The sequence below is a fragment of the Capsicum annuum genome, chromosome 4 (genome assembly GCF_002878395.1).
Source record: "Capsicum annuum cultivar UCD-10X-F1 chromosome 4, UCD10Xv1.1, whole genome shotgun sequence".
Lineage (NCBI taxonomy): Eukaryota > Viridiplantae > Streptophyta > Magnoliopsida > Solanales > Solanaceae > Capsicum > Capsicum annuum.
The window spans coordinates 35,994,319-36,008,563 of NC_061114.1; positions in this window are offsets into that span (position 1 = coordinate 35,994,319).

A 14,245-nucleotide genomic window follows, 5' to 3' on the forward strand; every position below is an offset into this window, starting at 1 on the left:
ATTTAGTAGTAGTGCTCTAGCTATCCAGTAAGCTCTACAAGACTACACAAGAAACTAACACCATACCTGATTTAGCAGTTGAAGTGGAAGGGTGAGTGGGCCCAGAAGATACACCAATTGGTTCTGAGGTGGAAGACGGGTCTAATATGGAAGTCGCTGGGGTCCTCTCATCCTGTGTAATAGCCTCGAGGGCCTCTCTCTACTCCCTATCACAAAATCTATACCTGCTTCTATATTATCTCTATGTACCTTTCTAGGCTTTATGAAGACTGATGGGCCCTAAGTCTAGGCCTGAGATACTGTGGCAGGCACTCTAGGTCTCCTAGGAAGGGCCAGAGGTGTCAGATTCTTCATCGTCTTTGTCTGCGCAATAGATGTAACACGTACTCTCTCATCAAATCCCGACATCTCTAGTACACCAACATTATCACACAATATTTGAATAAGACCAGGGAAATTATAGAGTTGTCACCTCCCAAAAGGCTATTTAATGAATCTCATGACTAATAATGGCTGCAAAATCAATGTCTGGCCATCATGCTAGCAATTAGAACGGCTCCCTCCCAATTTAGTACATTATTCGAAGCAGTCAAACACAACTAATATCTAATAAGTAACCAACAAAACTTAATAGCAAAATTCAATGTTGCCTTCTTTATTATGCCTTGTCCATCTATCTAAGGGGTCTCATCACCCAAAGGTGAAATATAGCCAGTGATCCACCTAGTCATATCAACTTTCTCATGTTTATGTTTCTCCTCCCTCATAATATGGTTATCACGTGCAACTCTTAGTCCATAGTCAAACTTTATTTTGGATATTAGGATAATGTAGTCTAGACTAAAATGAACTCAGTAGATGGCCACCGCTAAAATATCAACCCTGACCACTCTCAAAAGAGTATGCTTAAATTGTGGCTGCTCAATATGTTTTGGAATAATCCTCATGGGCATAGTCAGAGCTATTTTAGAATGATATGATGCATAGAATTCTCGCACGAAGGATGGGATATAGGAACCAATTGGTTTAGTCATCCATTCCAACTGATTACGCTCAAAAGCCACCCAAAACTATGGTGCTCTGCTCAATCCTACGCTCCTCATAAATAAACCTCTTGGGTCAGCCAGTCTCCTGGATATAGATTTCTCCATCAAATCTCATCTAAAGTCCCTCCATAAACCATTTTTGGTTACCCTCCTCAAGTGGTACCTTTGAAGCATTTGTTGGGGAAGAACTTTATATCTATTATTATGGTGCCTTTAAATCTCAAACTAGTATGTCATGGAAAGAATTCCCTATACCCTCCTCAAACTGGGGTACACCCAATAACTATATATGAACTGCATCCTCTGGCTCATTCTGGGATCCCTCCTCAGACTAGGATTCTTAAGCAACAAATTGTGGACTTGGATCAAACTCTGCCTCATCCTCAAAATAATCATCACCATCCTCAACCTCCTTATCAACATCATCATCACTCAATGTAGGAGAATGTAGGGGTGATCTCTTGTAACGCCCCAAATCTGGTACCCGAAACACTACACAGTGCTCATGAATCTGAAGGACCACAAGCTGACCCATAACTGATATTTGTACCTGTATACTACATAAAATACTTTATAATGAGGAAACATGAACTGAAAGGCCATAAGGTTCAATACTGAACATGATCTGAATGATATAACAACTATGTGGGGCAATAGAATACCCAAAACAAAACTGAACATACTAAAGTCTAAAACATGATAGTCTAGAAAGCCTCTAACTGACTGAACTTTCTGAGTAAGGAGTTGATGGTACATGTCCCCAACTAACTCCAACTAATAAACTGATTAATAAGATAATAGGGAAATAATCATGTCCTCAAAAGATGAGGACTCACTAACTCTATATGCGGATATCTTGAATCTACTGTTACTCTAGAGCTCGTGTCTCTGAACCTATAATATAAAACACCATAGCACAAATGCATTCGTACTTTGAATATTCTAGTATGCATGTGAGGTAGGCTGAATGCATGGAGTTCATATGCATGAACAATAATAATAACTGACTAACTATCATGAGCATGATAATACATGCATAAGACGTAACAACTGACACTAATACTATGATAACATGATTACTTAATCTAAATATAATTGATTACATGAGTGACTGTATCTAACGGTCCTGAATCTGATGAAACTATCTGAGTTCCGTTCTGTATCTGAGTTGATTGTATCTGATAGTCCTAAATTCTGAAGAACTATCTTAGTTCTTTTACTAAGACTGATACTGAGGTTATGGGATGTAGTCATCTAACTGACATGCCCCAAATGATGCATTATAGCTGAATTGGGGTCCAATCTATGCCCTGATTGGAAGGGTGTCAATACCGAGCCACTAGTAAGGACAACATGTGAGTGACCCTAATATAACAGGTAACTCTAGTGAGAATGGTGGGAACCCTTATATAGTAGGCTAAGCCACCTCATCTACCCTCATATAGAAGGCTATGATCTCTTAACCTATGCTGGCTACATTGTTCTGGAATACAAGGATTGCTTCTAAGAATCACACACTCATATAATAGGTTAGTTCCTACCCTTGGGTTCACTAGGTACTAATTTCTACTCCCATCTAAATAGATACTGAACATGATTTTCTGAAACTGAACATGGACTAAGTTACTGACTTTCGTTGACTGACGGAATACTACTAATATCTGACAACTGACTGAGTTTATGAGATCATGGAGATTTCCTGAGTCATAAGACTGTCTGAAGTCTAAGGATCATAGCTTGACTGAGAGTATCGTGGAAACATGAAATGGCTCTAGGCACACAGCTAATATTTTGGGTACAAGTACCCCCAGAACTGGATGGAAGGAAACTGACCAAGCATAACTTACTTGAACATATAAAAATATCATAATCCATAATAGGTATAGTATCATGCTAGTTAGACATTTTTCCTTCATCTAGGCATTTAATCAAACATATTGTAGGCATGGTACATGTAAACATCATTGTACAATAATTAAACATCATGGTCATATTGTAATTTCATCATTCAAGGGTTTAGTCATGGGTTTGCATGAAACTATATATATAATAATTAAACCCACATAGAAATTATTACCCAACATGGAGTAAAATTAAATTTCTCATTTATCAACGTGAACAAGAATAGCCCAATCATGAAATCATAAAGAAAATCCATAACTTGAAGTTGGAAAAGGGATTCTTGGACTTCATGGACGAAAGGAATTCATGAATGAACACTATGCATACCTTAGTTCGTGATTTCGTGTAGATTGACGGAGGAAATCTTCTTAAATTTGAATCCCAATAGAAACCCCAGCTTGTCCTTGAGAGAGACTTGAGAGAAACTAATATATTTTGGGTGAAAAACGGCTGAATCACGTGTTAAAGGGCTTAAATATGGGTGGGAAATTGACCCTTTTAACCCTGGACGCGTCATTTAATATCAATAAAAAATTTCCCGAATTGGAAGCCTGGCGCGATGCAGTGCAATCGAACCGTGTCACTGGAATTTGACAATTGGGAAATTGAGGGATGGCGTGATGTGGGGCCATTGTGTTGTCACTTCGTTTGTGACCTGTAACTTTGGCGCGACGCGGGGGAAATCGTACTGAGACATTGGGAAACAGACAATTCTAAATTTAGGCCCTGGCGCAACGCGCCATAATAGTGGACCCCTACTATAATTTGCCAAATTCCATTTCCTCTTGTGGTGTAGTGCGCCACTGACTAATATGTCACTATTTTACTATAGAAACTTGAAATAGTCGTAACTTCTGACCCGGTTATCAGATTTGGATGAATCTTATATCGATGGAAAGGTTATTGAATTTCCTACATGAAAAAAAGGGAAAATATTAAAAATTCCTCATGGAATAACCATAATTCAATTTAGAAGCTAATACTAGACATTCTTAAGATGAAATTAGCTTAGAAAAAGTATGGTGTATTACATCTCTGGGATGACTTCATCCTTGATCGGGCTAGAGTTACCTGGGCAGCCTAGACAACCTGAATGGCCTTAGTCCAATACCTATGCCAAGTAAAGGCTGGACTTCTACCCCAAAGTGAGCTATCAAGCAATTGCACACCCATAGTGCCCATAATAATAGTCTCAGCTACCTCAAGTGTTTGGCCTCTAGTCACTCGACGTGTCTCCCCAACTGTAGTTGCACTATGCTATATAGTAGGACACTCCTCCATAAAGCCACTGGGCTCTGTGGACTCATCTCTTATCCTAGATAAAACAACCTTCTTCTTCATAGATTTGGGAGCCATATATACCTAAAAAAAACTAAGCGTTAGTTTCTAACGGAGAATATGGGAATGCAAAATTCAAAGAAAAACTTGAAATTTTGTAACCTTGAATTTTTCTTCAATTTTCACATCCCTAAACTTGAATCCAGTGTCAATAAATCCAACGTACATACATACATCAAGAATTATGTTTTTCACTACCATCTATCATGTCAAACTCTAAGTTTTCCCCTACTTCTTTGAGCAACACTTTTGGTTTGGGAAAAAATTAAGGGTTTATCTAGAACCATGCCTTACATTAAGATCTAGTATAGTTCAAGGCTCCTAACAAACAATTTTGTTGGGAATAATATATATTTCATGTAAATAACCATACCAACTATTTGTTCTCAATTTTAACATATAGTACTACGAGTAGGAGCCAAGAACATTACCTTTTAGATGCAAAAATGGGAAGTGCACTACAAAGAAGTAAAATAAACTCAAAGTTGGAACACGTGTATAACACTTTTGGACAAATTGGTACTATAAACAAGTGTCAGTTTAACCTTTTTCTAAATGTGGATAAAGTTTAAAATTTGTGAGGAAAATTGAAATTTTAAGGGAAAGAATGAAATTTTGATGATTTGATAAGTTAAAATGAGTTAAACATGGCTTAAATAACAAGGATGGGAGGAATTTAGGTATTATTTAAGAAAGGGTGGACCAAAAGTTTTAAGTTAAATTTTGACCCATAAATTGGCCACTTACATTTGCCACATGCAGGTCGTATGTGATACTTATGGTCCATATGTGTTGACCATAAGTGGCCCACAATTTTTAGCCCACTTTCCTGTTTTCTTGACTTTTCATTCTGATACTCACCCTACTACTTATGGATCCATAACTGATAATTACATCTCTATAAGTAGAATTATGTATCAATGTAAACAAAATCATAAACATCCTTAAAAAATTTTAATCTTTTTTGTTATCACACAACTTTAACTGGCCTGAGTAGGACTTGTAACCTTGTGGATTGGTAACATAGTCCCCTTACCAGGAAGATTATGAGTGTAGCAACTTTACTACATTCCATATCAGTACAAAAGCTATAAAACTACAAAAACAAAACAAATAGAGTGAACACTAAAGTGGTGGGTCGCCCCCCACCTAGCACTTGATTTAACGTCGCAGCATGACATGGCTGTGTTGATTACTCAGACTTCACAATCAAGCCCATGGGTTTCCTCCCATACAGTGCTTGATTTAAAATCGTGGTACGGCATGGGTATCTTGACTACTCAAAATTCATTAAGAGAACCAAAATAGTATCCTTTCATGTTATCAACATAATAAATGAGCGACACCACTCTCATGTCAGTCAGGTGCTTCATTATTCTTCGAACATTGAATGTGACTTCATGCTTATTGATTCAGATCTTGAGTTCCCACTTTTCCATGTCAACCACTACCCTTTCTATAGCTTAAATGGTCTTCTCAATATTATGGGCATCTAGGAATCGACCTCACAATCCAAAATCACAAAGTCTACTAGAAAGAAAAGTAATTTAATCTTACCATCACATCATATGAAATGCCAACGGGCTTCTTTATAGTGTGATCGGACATCAATAGTTGCATAGTAGTCAGCTCGAGAAGACTCAGACTCAGCTATCTGAACATGGCCAACGACATTAGATTTATGTTGGATCCTAACTCATAGACAGCTCTGGAAAATCAGGAGGTGCCAATTGTGCATGGAATTATGAATGCACTGGGATCACTATTTTTGGGGCCAAAGATCTAGAAGTAATTGTACTACAATGGTATAATCCACTCACATCCTCAAAAATTACAGTCTGATTCTTGGTCACTAACTATTTCATAAACCTGGCATACCCAGGAATCTCCTTCAACACTTCTAGGAGAGGTATGTTCAATATTAAGTCTTTTAGTATTTTAATGAACTTCTTGAACTTTCCTTTTTGTTTCTTCTATTTCAGTCTTTGAGGAAAATATGAGGGTGGTCATAGGATTGAATTAATTACTAACATGCTTCCATCACTCATGCCTTTATCCTCATCAACTCTACCATCAACACCTATTCCTTTTTTTAAATCTACAATAGGTATTTCATTGATAGCATATTCATTATCCTTTGGAATTTCTGTAGCAAGTAAAGAAGGATCCATAATAGTTATACCACTTAGTGTGGTAATATCAAGAACATTACCATCAATTTTTGGATTTTGAAAAGTGTTACTTGGAAGGGTACCCGACTGTCTTTGGTACAGTGATACCGATATTTGCCCAAATTGATGCTCCATCTTCTTAATAGCAGTGGCATGAGATTCAATCTTTTGGGTCTATCCTAAAATGTCAACCTTAATTTCCTTAAGGCCATTCTACAAATTTTATTGACCCTTGACTATCTTGTTTCGCATCACCTTCATTCATGATTCTATCAACCTGGTGGATATACCTGTCTCCCTACACTCTATAGTCATCCTTTCTCCTTCAGTAACCATCTCGCTCCCTACTGCGATCTCTGTATCTATCACCAAAGTAGTTTCAACCGTGGTTTCCTTGCCCTTAGGCTCAAAAACCTGCCAGCTAGCGATCCAAATACTTAGCCGTCTCTTTTAATTCAAACCCATAAGCTTTGGAAGTTGTACCCTATGTTCCAACTGCATTCACCTTTTCAGAATTTACTATAACAAACTACTTAACCAACAAACTTGGATATTTCTCAGGAACACAATTTCTTTTTCTATGGAATGATCAACTACTCTCTGGTCACTGTTTGAACCAATAGTATAAGTGTCAGAACCCCTTTCTACCTCTTAAATTTGCCACCCTCAGTTAGTGAGAGAGATCTAGTCTAGAATGTCAAAACCTCCCAGCATAGTCTCATAAAAGCTTCTTAAAATATTTGTGTTTTCTAAGGATCGAGAATGATGGTCAGGGATCTATAGAATATCTCCAATAAGCTAATCCCTGAAATCTGATGGTTGGGCACCATTCTCAACTTTATCTTGAACCTGAACCAAGCCTCATACATAGACTCAGATTGCAACTGCCTAAAATTATAAATCTTATCTTTATGCTGCAACATCCCAGATGGCGAAAAGAACCTGTTCAAGAATTTCCTACGCAACTCATTCCATGTAGTGATATATTCTCTTGGAAATTACCCTAACCATAAAGATACTTCTCTTATTAGTGAGAAAGTGAAAAACCTCAAACCTCAATCTAAGTGCTTCTTAATTCAGCCTTGGATTTGTATAAGAACTGTAGATCCCAATGAAATTTGGAAGGTGCATATTTGCATCATTAGTAAGAAAACCCAAAAAATACACCCTTCAAGTTTAAGAGATAGGTCATGACACTGGTTATATCAAACTTAACACCTCAGGGGAAAATATGAGGAACAATAGCTCCTATTTTTGCTGGCTCAATGTATCCCAAGTCCTCTTCATCATCCTCATATGGATGCAAGTACTGGTATGTTGGGAATACTTGAGCTCGGCCACCTCTAACTCTATTCTGATTACCATAGAGTATTGCTTGGGGAACATCTTATTGTCTCCACTCAGCTAGCTCTGCTTCTTCAGCTACACACTGGGCATCCTCTTCCATTTTTTGATTAAAGCTTGTGCTAATAGATCCTCAGTCTGTTGATCAACAATGTCCTAAACTCCTTGAAGAAGAGGGGGAGGTACCTGGTGTGTATCATCATGAATCGCTTCAGGAATGTTATCCCTCTTAGGCTCTGTCATCGTACTCACTAATTGTAGGATTCTCTCTAGATTCGAATTCAAGGGAGTAAGGGATTGCCTTTACTTGTGGTTCTAGACATACACAGGCATATACCCAACTAAGAATAACAAATGAAACTCATGAACTTCAGTAACTTCAATCTACTCAACACCATAATCCCTGGAAATGATGCCAAAATTTTGATCCACGCCCAAACTACACCTCCAAATTAAGGATAAAGCAGTCATAGTTAGTGTAGTAACCCAACTGAGGCTGGGGTCATACCCATAGGGACTACATGTATCATATAATTCTTTTGTTTGAATCAATGGGCAAGTGCAGAAAGTAAGTATGGGGTTTTATAGTATCAAGTAACTGTAAGTAAAAAACTATGGACTTTGGTTGAAATGAATAGGAGACGAATACTAGGATTGTGTTCCCCCTGGCATCTCGAATATGTATGTTTATTGTGCTTAGCTGAAACAACCCAGTTCTTGCATGCACAATCTGATAAGTTATGTACCATCAACTATATTATGGACTCACCGATGGATTTTACCTTTTACCTTTTGAGAATTAGGATGTCCCATTACTAACCCTTATCCTAGATCCCAGTTAACTATCACCTTGAGGGTTTCAAGTTATTAGATGAAAGCTAACCGTCTTAAGAAGATAATAATAGTAAGATTATTTTGGAGATTAACTCCCAAATTACTGTTGTTATTATATTTTCTTGGTCACTACTTACCTTTTAGAGTGAATAGGAATATATAGGTGGGATCTCAATGTTTGCAACTGCTAAGACAACTATTAAAGTGAAGATAATATAATACATGCATAGGTACCGGTTCAGATTGGCTTTACACTTTACCTACTTCATCAATCTGTCAGGGTTCCCACAACCCTAGCTAAGGGTTTTAGCCACTTATGCTTGTGAAACAGACAATAGATTTCATAATTTAAAAATCAAAGTAGTATCACAATAATCAATAATCAAAACCAAAAATTGGAAACTGAATTATCAACCAAGAATTCCAAAGATCACAACACATCAAAGTATGTAAAATAATATCAAAGTGTGTAACCTCTATTAAACGCACAAAAAGGGTATTTATAGTACATGTGGAAACCCTAAAAATTAAAGCTCAAATGAAAAAGGAAAAGTGGAGTCGGTGACCACTTACTTGGGCCATATACAACCTGTATGTACTATATACGGTCTGCAAATAAACCTAGGTAAGTGAAAAAGTCTTCAAATTTCTTCCACTAAGCTTCTAAACTTCATTTTCTGGTACTTGTTTTTTCCACATGCAACTGGTAAGTGCCACATACACCCCAAATGCTCAAGTAAGAAGCCAAAAACTCTTTTTTTCATCTTTTTCTTTATCTTAGCATCCAAAACCTAATTTCCCACAAAACATACCTAAAAAACATCATATCTAACAAAATAACCAAAGAATCATACATATTTTTATGATTTTAAGTGTCAAAAGTGCTATAAATTCATAGCACATAACCTACACATGTGCAACTCCCCATAAGTCTGATAGATATATAGACCCAATAACATACTAGTGATAGGCAATGTGCATGAATGAATGAATGAAAAGTAAACCAATGATAACATAACTACCATAACATAACCTATAGCTCACAAAGGTGGGACCTACGGTGACCACTTTTCTCCTGCACGACGACTCACGAATGAAGAGGTCTCTATGGCATTTGGGAGTACATGTATACATCGACCTGGTACTGATCCAGGATTTTCAATCATTATCATAATCATCAATATACTCCATCTAGTATTGTCATGACCCAACTTATTGCTGGAAACCTTGACAAGTGAGCCTATCACACAAATTGATACAAAAAGGAAAAATAATAATGCTAACCTAAAGTAGGGCTTCTAAGACAAAATTGAACCGCACAATATAATAAATGCAAATGACCATAACCAAAGATGTCATACCATAATCCCTAAAACCTGGTGTCATAGTGTAAGAACATCACTAGTACAACTCGAGATCAAAATATATAAGATATCCAAAACAAGAACAACTCTGTATCTGAAATACAAATAAATAATTAGTCTAAGTAACAAAAGATAGTACTCAACTATGGAAATAAGAATCCAACTACTACCTCGAATAGCTCCAAAGTATTGCTTGAATTCAACCACCGTGAGACATACTCAAACTAAGATATGCACTGAATGAGCGATTAGGGGTGAGTACGGTCCACTTGTACTTAGTAGATATCTTAGGCAGACTAAGCAAAGTAGAAAATAAAGTATACCAAATAACCAATAAGGGCACGTCACCTACAAACAGAAAATGTCCCATAACCGTAGCCACACCGTCTCCATTAACAATTCTAATCTACACACATATAACAAATACAAGTAGAGAATGTAGGAAAAATATATATATATGATATGCTAGATTTTTGTAGCACATTTAAGACTTTTTAACTTGAAATAATTGTAAGTTCTTAATTAATTATTGGTGTTTTTGATGTTATTTCTTAAGATTTTGTAGGAAAGTAAAGATGCATGGAAATAAATAACAATGGAACAAATATAGCTGAAAACATAGTTGACGACGATCGTGATAAGTCATCATCTTTATGATAGGCTATCAGTATTGGCGTCAGCCCTAACAAGAGATTTGAAGTCTAAGAGGAAGTTATGATGACACTGGTAACATATTGTCAAAGAGCGGATAAGGCGTCACGATGGGCGTCAGCCTAAACCAGAGAATTGAGCTTGAAGAAGAAATCTGACTATGTTGGTGATACGCCATCAGATCGGTGATACGGTGTCAGCTACATCATCATCCTAAGATATATTTTGAAGTCAACTGGAGCAATTCTGATGCTATCCGGGATAAGGCATCAGAACCTTGATGTGGCATCAGCGACGGCGTCACCTAATTTGAAGAATTTTATGATTTTTGTTATTTTATTTACATAATTAGGGTTAAGTATAAATACCATCTTTTAGGGTTTTATGGATAATCTTCTTTAATTCTTTAATCTCAAAATCTTGTTTCTAAAATCTTGGACACCTAGGAACGTCTGGAACTTATTCCAAAGACGAATTTACTTTTATTTAGTCTCTTAACTTAGAAATTCAATTTTCCATCCTTTGATTTAGTTGTGGGAAATTCTTATTGTACTTGAAGGAGAAACAACTTTGAATTTCATCTTTTGTAACTTCACTTTCTTTAAGTTATGAATTCAATCTTTGTTATCTCTTTCTATGTTATGAGCAACTAAAAACCCACAACTACTGTTGTGGTTCTATGATTATTTTTTCATTAATTTAATAGTTGGATTAGGGTTTCAGTGATTGTGGGAACATCTTGAAATTCTGTTATTTTAACTTGAATCTATTGGTTGCAAATATTAGGTTATGCCTTACGTTTTATTTACTTCTAACGGAGAAATGGACTAGAGGTCATGGATTATCAACAGGGACTCAGAAGCTACCAACCTTCTATTTAATGATTGATGCCATAAATGGATCAATCTACCTGAGAAGCATCCAGTTGGAAATTGATAATTTCTCTAAGTTTGAGAGAATTAGATAATAAATTTTCTAGTGAGGTCGAGAGATATGTCAGATAGTATCTTCAGTAGGGATAATCTGTTGTTCCCACCTATCACGATAAGCATGAACAGTTATTAATTAATGGAGATTAATAGGCATAGTGATCACAACCCTAGTTTCTCTATATCATTGATTCAAAATATTGAAATCTAAGTTTTGAGTTCTAAAATAAGTTGAAACTTTAGAATTTGTTTGATTGATAAAAATACCTATTTTATCTTTTCTTATTATTTATTTGAATTTAACTTGTAGCTATTGTTTCAAACAAGTTTAATCACCACTCACACTTTTCCCTATGGATTCGAACTCGACTCTGAAGTTGGGTAAATATATTAACGACGAACGCCTTGCACTTATTTGAGGTGTAAGTTGAGCGTTTTCAAAAATGGCACCGTTGCCGGGGAAAAATTTGGCGAATTAAGTTAGTTTGGAATTTTAGCTTACTTGCTTGAATTCAAACTTGTAAATATTTGTTGTGATTTCCTTTATTTCTTATGTTAGGTAGATTTTCTTTATTTTTGTTTATTTCTTACTCTGGCATCATGGAATGAATGTAAGTTTTCTGGTTGAAAATCTTATCTGGATGATCCATGTCCATATTATGATGGACCCCACTTTTGGCAAGATTATAGATATGCTCCTCAGAGAGAGATGTGTGCTCCATCTCCATCCTACCGGGAGTATAATTGTTCTTTATGTAATATTTAAGATAGACATTGGAGTGATTTCCCAAATGCCCTCTCCCCATATTGCACTAACCCAAGTTCTAGTTCTTCTTATGAGTATGAAGGGTCTTATGGTCAAGAAAAGGAAGAACGAAGCAGTGGAAAGAGTGACATTGAAGCTATGCTTCAACTAATGTTGGATCATATAGAAACAACAAATGATACCATATGTGACATACGTCAAGACATTAGGGCAGTTAACGAGGGAAGAGAAAGGATAGAAGAGATAAATATCGAGGTCAATCATCCAAAACACTTTTCTACATTATGTTTAGATGATATGTTGTTTGTAGAATCATTTAAAATAATGGAAGAGTGTGATGATGAAAAGCAAGATTCCTATACTGATGATGAGCTTGATGTTGATCAACCCTTAGATATTTCCCAACCAACCAAGCCAACCATGAGGGATGATGCCAAGATTGAGAAAATGGTGCTAGAGGCAAAAGAAGAGGCCAAGCCAATCTCTTATGAAGACTCTAGCCCAATACAAAGTAAAAATGTTGAGAATATGAATAAAGTAAGTGTGTAGAAGATAGTGTAAATTTTGAAGTAGGATTTGTTGGGCCACACTCAAAGAATTTTTCCACATTATGTTTAGATGATATCTTGTCTATGGAATCATCTAAAATAGTGAAAGACTGTGAAGATAAGGAACAAGAATCCTATATTCTTTATTTTACACTTTATAAGCAATAGAAAAACACACTTCACTTTAAAGTTGAGTTGTTTACCTTACATCATCCATTACTTGGATTCTTAATCTTTGTACCACCTCTCTATGAGCAAGGCAAGAAAATGGACTCTAAGATGGGGGTGAAGTTCATATCCTCAAGATGGAGGAAAAAACTGAGTTAGGTCATGCTGCAACACTAAATTAGGCACTTCTTGGGAGGCAACCCAAGGTATTTTATTGTTTGTATTTGTATTATGTGATTGACATCGGATCTTCGCACCCATGGTGCCACAGGTATGTTTCTAACTCTCTTGTTTTAGATTGATGCATTGGGAACACTGCATGATATTAATTTGAGGGTGGGGCTACTTGTGGCTGTGATGTCCTTCTGGGGTTTTTGTTGCCATGCCTCTTTTCCCCAAAGTCTTGTTCCTAGTAGAGCCGGCATGTTTAGGCGTATTGTGTTTGTTTTGTGATGTGTTATTGTTAACTGGAGAAAAATAAGTATCTAGAGTCGTTGACATATTTTTGTTGATTTTTAAGATTGATAAACACCTCTCCTTTGGTCTATTTTATAACTATGTGATATGCATTTATATGTGGCTACTGTGAATCTTTTTATGGCATTAGTACTAGGGACATGATAATCACTGCTAACAATTGCATAAACCGAATGGTTAGTAGCTTATGATGTACCATTATGCCATGTGTGTGTGAGGTCTTACTCAATTCCCTGTGTGTGTTAAATCTAGAATTTTCCTATTTAGTCTTACTTTGGTTGAAAGATAGGGGTTAGGAAAGAATCACAGGCCGTTTTGATTTTTAAGTCACTTTTTGGCCTAAATGACCTTCCCTGTATGCATGATATCTATTGATCTCTATTTTGACCCTGATTTGACCATTTCTTTCTATGGCATCTATCACCTTCTCGTTTAGATCATAATGAACCTATTTTGGTCCTAGTCCTCCTTAGACATCGTGCACCTTGACTTAGGTAAAAAACTTAAGTTGAGGGTGGCTATCATAGGGGTGCCTGATGTAAACTGGGTATGAATAAAGGTAGAATAAAAGGAAAAGAATAAGTGAAAAGGAATAAAAAGCCAGGTGGTGTGGACGAAGAATAAGAAAGGAAAAAAAATGAAAAAGAAAAACCGCATCCATCCTGAATAATGTGTGATCAAGAAATGGAGAAAAAGAAGAAAAAGGT